General features: G+C 39.2%; 3 non-coding genes across 3 annotated transcripts; 2 read left to right on the top strand and 1 right to left on the bottom strand.

Moving 5' to 3' along the window:
• The first annotated feature begins 635 nt into the window (after positions 1–635).
• TRNAA-UGC (transfer RNA alanine (anticodon UGC)) lies at positions 636–707 on the top strand. Its single transcript has one exon. It is a non-coding gene; the product is annotated as a tRNA-Ala (tRNA).
• A 2,388-nt stretch (positions 708–3,095) lies between these two features.
• Positions 3,096–3,167, bottom strand: TRNAA-AGC (transfer RNA alanine (anticodon AGC)). Its single transcript has one exon. It is a non-coding gene; the product is annotated as a tRNA-Ala (tRNA).
• A 3,648-nt stretch (positions 3,168–6,815) lies between these two features.
• TRNAS-GCU (transfer RNA serine (anticodon GCU)) lies at positions 6,816–6,897 on the top strand. Its single transcript has one exon. It is a non-coding gene; the product is annotated as a tRNA-Ser (tRNA).
• The last annotated feature ends 1,761 nt before the right edge of the window (positions 6,898–8,658 follow it).

Below are 8,658 nucleotides of genomic sequence, written 5' to 3'. Positions count from 1 at the left end.
TGGTGGAAGTGTGAGAACAGCCACTTATCCTGCAAGGCCAAATTGATCCTCAAGTACAACTCTTGGCCAAGTCTTGTCTTTGAAGACTCCTGAAGCCATCAATTTCTGGCCAAGAATGTGGTATACTTTGTGTCTGCCACTATAGTTACATAAGCATTTCCTTGCCAGAGGACTTGTCATACTGAAATCATTTGTATATATATTTGTGAATCCTCCTCTCCCACACACACTTCAATGGAAGATTCTCTGTTCTGTAACATACATCCTGAACAGAACATGCCTGTAATTTATTTCTCACAGCTCTTTATTGAGTGGCCGCTATCTGCAAGGCTCTATGCTAAGGGCTTGATACAGAGTTACGAGAGAAAACAGTACAGGCTCTGCCCTATTGAAGCTATCTTGCTAGAGAAGGAAACATCTAGTCAAATAACAAATCTACGTGATTAGTCGTGATAAATTCTAAGAATATTAAGGGGAAAGTACAGGGAATTTATGGATGGTATTATTTAATAAGTATTTAGTAAATCTACCTGATTATGTTTCTACGAGTGTAGGTTGAAGGAGCGCACAGAACGTCTAGCCATAAACCGTATTCACTATTGGTCAACAACGGAAAAAATTCCCTCTTCAGTTGTGGGGATGTAGCTCAGTGGTAGAGCGCATGCTTTGCATGTATGAGGCCCCGGGTTCGATCCCCGGCATCTCCACTTTAGCTGAACTACGGTTTCAGCTGACTTCTCACTGTTTAATCCTTGTAAGGATTAATATTGAAGCATACATAATGGAATCTTTTAAAGTTAAGTGTATTGAGTTATGGGGAAAGTATTCCTCAAAGCCCCTCCACCCCTGCTTAATAAGGATTGTAGCTCCAATATATCAAGAAAAGTTGCTTTTAAATAATATATACCATACGAAAGACATTAGCACAGGCAGAGTGAATTCTCAAGGGAGGTTAGAACATTTCTTCAATTACGGAAGCTAGTTTTGAAGGGAAAAAAGCTACATTCATAAACTAGTCTTCCATATTTGCTCCACTCTAGTTGTCCTATTAGTAGACCAAAAGTCATTGTTACGTTTTTATGACGTATTTTTTTTTATTCCACTCTTTCATAGTGATTACTGACATGATCAAATTTTATAAGAAACAATAACAATACAAACCTTCTGTCTTCCCTATTAAGAAAATTGTATGTATATCATCAGGTTTTACACTTTAAATATATTTTACAACTTTACAATTTGTAATTGTATAATTACAATTTTGTCAATTATACCTCAATGAAGCTGAAAGAAAACTATACTTGACAGTGATTTTCAAGAAACAGAAGCCATATATAACCAAAACTAATATCGTGTTTTATGCTAATTATCTCAATTAAAACTTTTTAAAAAAGAAATACAAGCCATTCTTTGATGAAAATAAAAATTAAAATGTATTTCATATAAAATATAAAGCATAAATATATATTGAGAACTAAATTTTTAACTTTCAATTTTGGACCTTTTTTTTTACAAATAAATAATACAAATATTTATTAGAGAAAGAGGCATATGATGTGTACTGGTCTCACTTTTAGTGGTGAGAAATTGATCATTGATTTCAGGTATGTCAGCCTGTTTCATGCATTCTAGAGCTCCCCCATCCAATTTTACCTCATCGTTGTAGCAGCCATTGCTGATTGTGACCTAGATACATTAAAGCAGTATCAATTGCAAAATGTTGAATCTAATTTTATAATTCCTTCTGCATGTATTAGCAGTGATTATTCTACAGAGAAAAAGTTTACCTCATCAACTGTATGCTTATCTTGAAGTACCCTCCAGATAAGAGAGGTGGTATAAATACTTGATTCTTTTCCTTCATTTGTCAGCTTTCAAAACAATGAATCAATAACCAAAATCCTCCAAAGCCTGCGTCTAGGAACACTAGTATGTGTATTAATTTTGCAACCAGGTTCTTTACTAAATTGTCCATTTGTAGTAGCTTTTCTGTTTTGAGGAGTTGTTTTTAGGTATATCATCCTAACAGAGAGCTTTATCCCCTCCTATCTACTAGTTACTCCTCTAATTACTGTTTTATGCTAAATGCCTTGATTAGTACCTCCATTACAACATTAAAATAGTAAAGACAGTAGATATCTTTGTCATGAAAGACTTAAATCTATGTGACCACAAATATACCTGAAAGGACTTAAATTGGTGATACAGATCATAAAAACTTACTAAAAAATATTGTATGGAATTATTTTCAAGAATAAAAACTAATTCCTATAAATTAACACGTTTAAAAGGGACAACTGATTTTTTTTTTTTTTTTTTTTTTTTTTTTTGCCTCTCTTATATTCAGCCAGTATTTCAGACTAGGTCTGGTCTAAGCAAATCAGCTCTGATTATTAGGTTGTTTAAGACACACAGCGGGATATTTGTGTTGTGAAAGTAGAAGTGAAATAAATTTCACTCAAATTTATTTCTGAAATGAGCCCATGTCATTTATTTTGATTGAAATTTTTTCAACAGGAGATATTTAGATGCTTGACCTCTCACACGCTCAAGCTTAGCAAAGTGGCAATGGTCTGAATTCATTGAAGCAGCCAGTCTCCATTCAATCTGTCATTCAGTTTAGGCTGGGAAGGCACCACATAGGATGACAGACAACACTTTATTGTTTCCCTATGCATAGAACCCTGCAGTTATAACTGAGGACCACTGCTTCCACATCAAGTGATTCAAGAGAAGAAAGAAAGCAGGGGGTAGTCAGATGCTCATTAGGAAGAAATAAATGATATTTTTCTACTATTCCACCTCCAGTGTGTATTTTGCTCTAAGAACGCTTCAGAATTCAGGAGAAAGTGAATGAAAGTGAGAGTCTCTTGTTGATCTTTCTGCTTTCTTCTTTTCTGCTTTTAACTTGGACTCCAAATAAATTAGGCCAATTATCTTTCAAAAACGCTTGGACATTCCTGGTGGTGGTAGCACTCTCGGGGCAGAAACTGGATACCACATAGGCAGTACAGATAGAAAACTGAATGAAGACACCCGGTTTCGAGACGAAAGGAAAAGCGGCTTGATTACAAACACATTCCGCTCAAAACTGGTGGAGGTGCCGGGGATTGAACCCGGGACCTCGTACATGCTAAGCACGCGCTCTACCACTGAGCTACACCCCCAGCTGCGAGCAGTTTTCCTTGGATTCCTTTCGTGATTTATAATCATAATTCCTTTGCTTCTCAAAGATTTAGTAAATTGCCTAGGAAATGCCCATTTGCGAAATCGACGCGCAGCGGCCTCAGACGAAAACAACAGAATGAAATTCTAAAGGAAGGAGGCTGAAAAGAGACTATCTGTTATCTCTTACTCTCCAACCTCCATTCCTGCCCTTTCCTCCTGTAAGGCTTCAGGAGACCGAAGCAGGTAGCTGGGCAGCTGGGGTACCCGCTGAGGAGGTGGCGTTGGGAAGGGAGCAGAGGTGGAGTCAAAGCGGATCCGCGCCAGCACCACCTTCCTTGGAACAAAGACCCTCAAATCACCCGCGTTTCCGGAAGCCAAATATATATATATATATATATATATATATATATATATATATATATATATATATATCCCCTGCGTTTCGTGGTGATGGCAGGCAACATCCCAGAGAGCTCACGGTGTCCTGGACGGATCGCTTAGGACTAATTGGAAGCATGAGCTTGGGTGCCTGGCATCACGTAGGCGCCCAGGTCATCCAAAGGAGCAACATTTACCTCGTGCAAATTTCTGGCGTCCTCCTGCTTTGCCGAGCTTGGCCGAGGGTAGGCTGGGCTGGGCTGTTGCTTAGAACAAAAGGTAAGCAGGCAAGGCAGGACTGGCTTCTGTTTATCTGCGACCAGCCCTTTAGGAATCAGGGAGCTATCAGGAATTATTAGTACCTCAGATGATCTAGGAAAGGGGGGAGTCTCCTATATCTTAAAGAGTGAGCCCGGCCCCAATTCACAGCCTTCGATTTCTCGCGCACGTCCAGCGCAGTTTCTCTCCCTCTGAAACAATTTCAAACTAATTAAAAATTTGAAAAAAAAAAGAAACAATACCCCCCAAATAACCATATACCTTTTATCTAGAATTAGTGACTGTTACTATTTTACCCCATTTGATTTATCATTTGCTTCCTCTCTCTCCCATTTGAAAGTAAGCTGTAATACATCTTTGAAACAAAACAAGACCCTATAGCCTTTGTCCCCTATGTCCTCGCCTGCCTTTTGTCTGTGGAAAATCTTTAGCCAAAGAGTAAGTTTAGAGAAGTGAAAAAAAAAGCAGAAACAAAGGAAAAGAGTCCAACAAGACTAAATAATAATTATCAGGAGCCTGGTAGGCTGCAGTCCATGGGGTCGCTAGAGTTGGACACGACTGAGCAACTTCACTTTCACTTTTCACTTTCATGCATTGGAGAAGGAAATGGCAACCCACTCCAGTGTTCTTGCCTGGAGAATCCCAGGGACGGGGAAGCCTGGTGGGCTGCCGTCTATGTGGTTGCACAGAGTCGGACACGACTGAAGCGACTTAGCAGCAGCAGCAGCAGCAGTAGCAGTCATTAAAAGGACCTTAATCCCTGGGTCAGGAAGATCCCGGGGAGAAGGGAATGGCAAACTACCCCAGTATTTTTGCCTAGAGAATTCCATGGACAGAGGAGCCTGGAAGGTTACAGTCCATGAGGTCACAAAGAGTCAGACAAGACTGAGCAACTGCACTCCTAGTTTCCTCTCAAGGGCTATAGATAATATTCTGAGCCATATCCTGTGAGCTGTCTTGTAGATACTGAAACCCCCAACAGGTGGAGAGGTTAACTACATGATGACCAGACTACAGTCATGACATAAGCTTCCAGAGTTCCTAGAATTGGCTTCAAGGAAACCGGAACAAACTGGCCCTGGAACTAAACATGAGCTGTACTTAAAACAATTAAGATGATGCTGATCAAACCACTGATGACCAATTCCAAGATGACTGTCAGAGCTGACTGTGCTGCTTCTGCATGTAGCCCCTTCCCTCTGTCTATAAAACCTCTTGCCCACTGGTTGTGAGTGGTGAGGAGTTGGCCTTTGGGCAGGAGACCGTAACCCTACTCTTTGCTGGCGTTCAAAACTTTCCTTTCCTCCAACCTTGCCTCTTTATTGGCTTTTGCATGGGGAGCAGGTTAGGGTGATTAGTCATAGAGCTCTAGATGTGGGAGTCTTACCTAGAGTGGCTGAGAGCTGGAGACTTTGAGAGCACGAATTACAGAAAGCTGGCCTGGATCAGCTGCTGCTGCTGCTGCTAAGTCGCTTCAGTAGTGACTCTGTGCAACCCCATAGACGGCAGCCCACCAGGCTCCTCTGTCCATGGGATTCTCCAGGCAAGAACACTGGAGTGGGTTGCCATTTCCTCCTCCAATGCATGAAAGTGAAAAGTGAAAGTGAAGTCGCTCAGTCGTGCCCGACTTCTAGCGACCCCATGGACTGCAGCCTACCAGGCTCCTCCGTCCATGGGATTTTCCAGGCAAGAGTACTGGAGTGGAGTCCATTGCCTTCTTCACCTGGATCAGCAGAGGAGAGGTTATCCTGAAACCAGGTAGCAACAGAAATACAACTGTGGGCGTGAATATTTAGTACCAGAAGAGCAGAGAGGTGGAGGAACTGAAACTGACCTTCTCCTTAAGGGCCAAAACCTGTCGTAAGACAGAATTTGTTCAGAGTATGTTGTATGTTGAAGATTCTATGAAATTCAGTAAAGGAGCATAAGAAGGAAAATAAAGCATAACTCTTGCCATAAGTTAAGATCCAAAGCAGAGATTTCATGAGAAGGAAGAGCTACAGCATTTTGGCATGTGAGAGTCTTTTCAAATTTATCTCCAAAATTCTGCACTAAATATAGAAAAGAAGTTGAACCCTAATGAGTGGAAGCCTTTCTTGATACTTGGTTTATTTGAAGTTGTCAAGTTCAACTTCCTCCTGCCGGAGAAAGAGGAGAATTGTGGAGGTGAGACAGAGATAGTGGATATGAAACTGGTGAAGTGGCCTGCCCAAGGCCACATGGTGAGTGGGACAGAACCACAACCAGTAGGCAGGCATCCTGGCTCCTACAGCAGCAAGGATTTCCCTTCCTGGCCCTTCTCCGAGTTTGTGGCAGCCGCGGTAAATCAATCGCACACTCTGAGACTCCAATCTACTCTATAACCAAAACGGCCCGGCAAGACGCTTGCGTTTTTCTACTTTTGTCCAACCACCTTTTCACTGGTTGCTGTATGTCACAGATTGATGAATGCCAAGCCCCAGAGAAGGTAACAAGGCAGAAATGAAGGCGACTTTTTATCAGTCCAGTATATTTCAGAAGCAAACATAAGAATCACAGAGACAAACTTTATTGTTTCTAGTTCTTTTCCAGAAAACAGGTATCCTGGGACATGTTCTAATCAGGATGAAGGTAAATCGGCCCTTCGACTGCCGAGTGCAGCGGCCGAGGGACCCTAGTCTCTGGGAGAAAACATGGCAGATGACTGGAGCCATGACAACAAATCAGGGTTGAAATCCTGGCTATGTTCATTTATTCATGTGTTCAACAAGGATCTAGGTGTTTAAGCACCGAAGTGTACTGGTTTTACCTGGTCATTTTGTATATGCCAAGTAACTGGACCATTCTAAGCGTCATTTTCAGTTTTATGGTTGCTGTGAAATGTTTCTTAAAAATCTGATCACAAGAATCGAATCAGGATTAAACCAAGAGAGAAAAAAAAAGGCAATTTGATACAGTGCTCCAGAGTAGAACTGCAATGATGAAGGCATGATTTTACTCTGTTATCAGTAGGCGAGGTGGCCGAGTGGTTAAGGCGATGGACTGCTAATCCATTGTGCTCTGCACGCGTGGGTTCGAATCCCACCCTCGTCGTGAGGCTCTCTTTGGACTTCTTTGGTCCCTTCAGAACAACTGCTGTGTGAGAACAGTATTAGTAAGTAGCTTTCTAGTTGCCATGTGAATGGTGTTTGTCATCACCTGAAATGGAACTTCCTCAAGGGACTTTTTTGAGGAAGAGTAGCTAACTGAGGAATATAGAAAAACATTGCCTAAAATCATCCACAAAAGTATACACAATAAATTATTATATGTTGTAGGAAATTTTCAGCCTATTTTTAGCTGTACTGCAATATTTCACAAAGTTTGCTAATTTTAACTGTCTCCCTCTCCAATAGACTACTTAACTATTACTAAGGATCTCTTGCTTTAATGAAGAGAGTATGCACCTGCTTAGAGACAAAACTGAAAATACATCCAGTAGAATATTTCCTGTTAGATCCAAGGATTCCTCCATTAGCAAAACAGAGAAGAAAGTCAGTATTGTGTAGCTTCTCTTGTGATCTCCATCTCCATCTTGTCAGAACTTTGGGAGAAAGTATTTTTATACATATATTAAAATATTATATTATTTTATAAAATCATTTTATTTAATTTTTATATATGAAATACAGTTTAACTTAGAATTATTAAAATATTTTAAATATACAAGTATACATATATGTAAACCTATACAGCAAAATTATGCATTCATTCTTATTTTCCAACCACCTAATTACATTCCCCACAAATAGCCATTTTATCTCTTCCAGAATCATATTAAGCATATATGAACATATACCACATGAAATAAATATAGCTTTTTATCTCAGATAACACAAATGATAACATACTATGCACACTAGTCTGTGCCTTTCCTCTTTCCCTTAATCAATATATCTTGGAGAGGTTTCCATATCATCACAAAAAGTAACAGTTTATTCTTTTCCAAGGATGTATGATATTTCAACATATGGGTTACTGTATATTACTTAACCAGACCTCTATTGGACATTTAGGTTCCCCATCCCCATCTTTTGTTTTTATAAGCTGTGCTAAAATGAATAACTTTGTACATTTATATATAATAATATATAATATTATATATAGATATTTATATTATTCTTATACATGTAAAATTGTGTGTATTTGTAACACTGTAAGATTAAATTTTTAAAAAGGCATTTGCTATGCCCTAGCATATATGCTTTTGAAATATTTACACATACTTCCAAATTGCTCTGTAAAGGAATTTTATTAATCTACACTCCAGACAGTAATGACTGAGGTCCTTGCTGCCCTCACCCTCCCCAATATGCTATGTTGCCAACTTTGGTTTCTCTGTCATTTTAGTAGGTGGAAGTGATATTGCAGTGTAATTTAATTTTCATTTCTCTCATTACAACAAAATATTTGTTACACTTGTAAAAATAGAATATTCCTTGCTTTAATTAATTTGAATTTTGATTTTTTTTTAAGGTGAGAACAATTTGAAGTATGATTTCTAGGCTGCTTCAAGTGTGTGTAGCGAATGAAGAATTCTGGGCTTCACTCTTGACCTATTAAATTATGATGTCAGGGAATGTGCTCTAGAATCTGTAATTTAATAAAGCACCCAGATGTTTCTCATGTTGATCTTAAAGCCTTGTATCTGGTTGAGGTATATATGTATTACATTTAATCAGCCAGAATTCTCTTTATTTCTGTAAATATTCAGCCGAGGAAAGCTGCTCCTGCCATCAGGGTTCCAAGTCACATTCTCATATCTTGGAAAAATTAAAAATTTTGTTTCATATCCTCAGGAAATTGGCTATCTGT

Source organism: Bubalus kerabau, chromosome 3, assembly GCF_029407905.1.
Source record: "Bubalus kerabau isolate K-KA32 ecotype Philippines breed swamp buffalo chromosome 3, PCC_UOA_SB_1v2, whole genome shotgun sequence".
Lineage (NCBI taxonomy): Eukaryota > Metazoa > Chordata > Mammalia > Artiodactyla > Bovidae > Bubalus > Bubalus kerabau.
The sequence above is the reverse complement of the archived record's forward strand: the minus strand, read 5'-3'. Positions and strand labels throughout refer to the sequence as shown.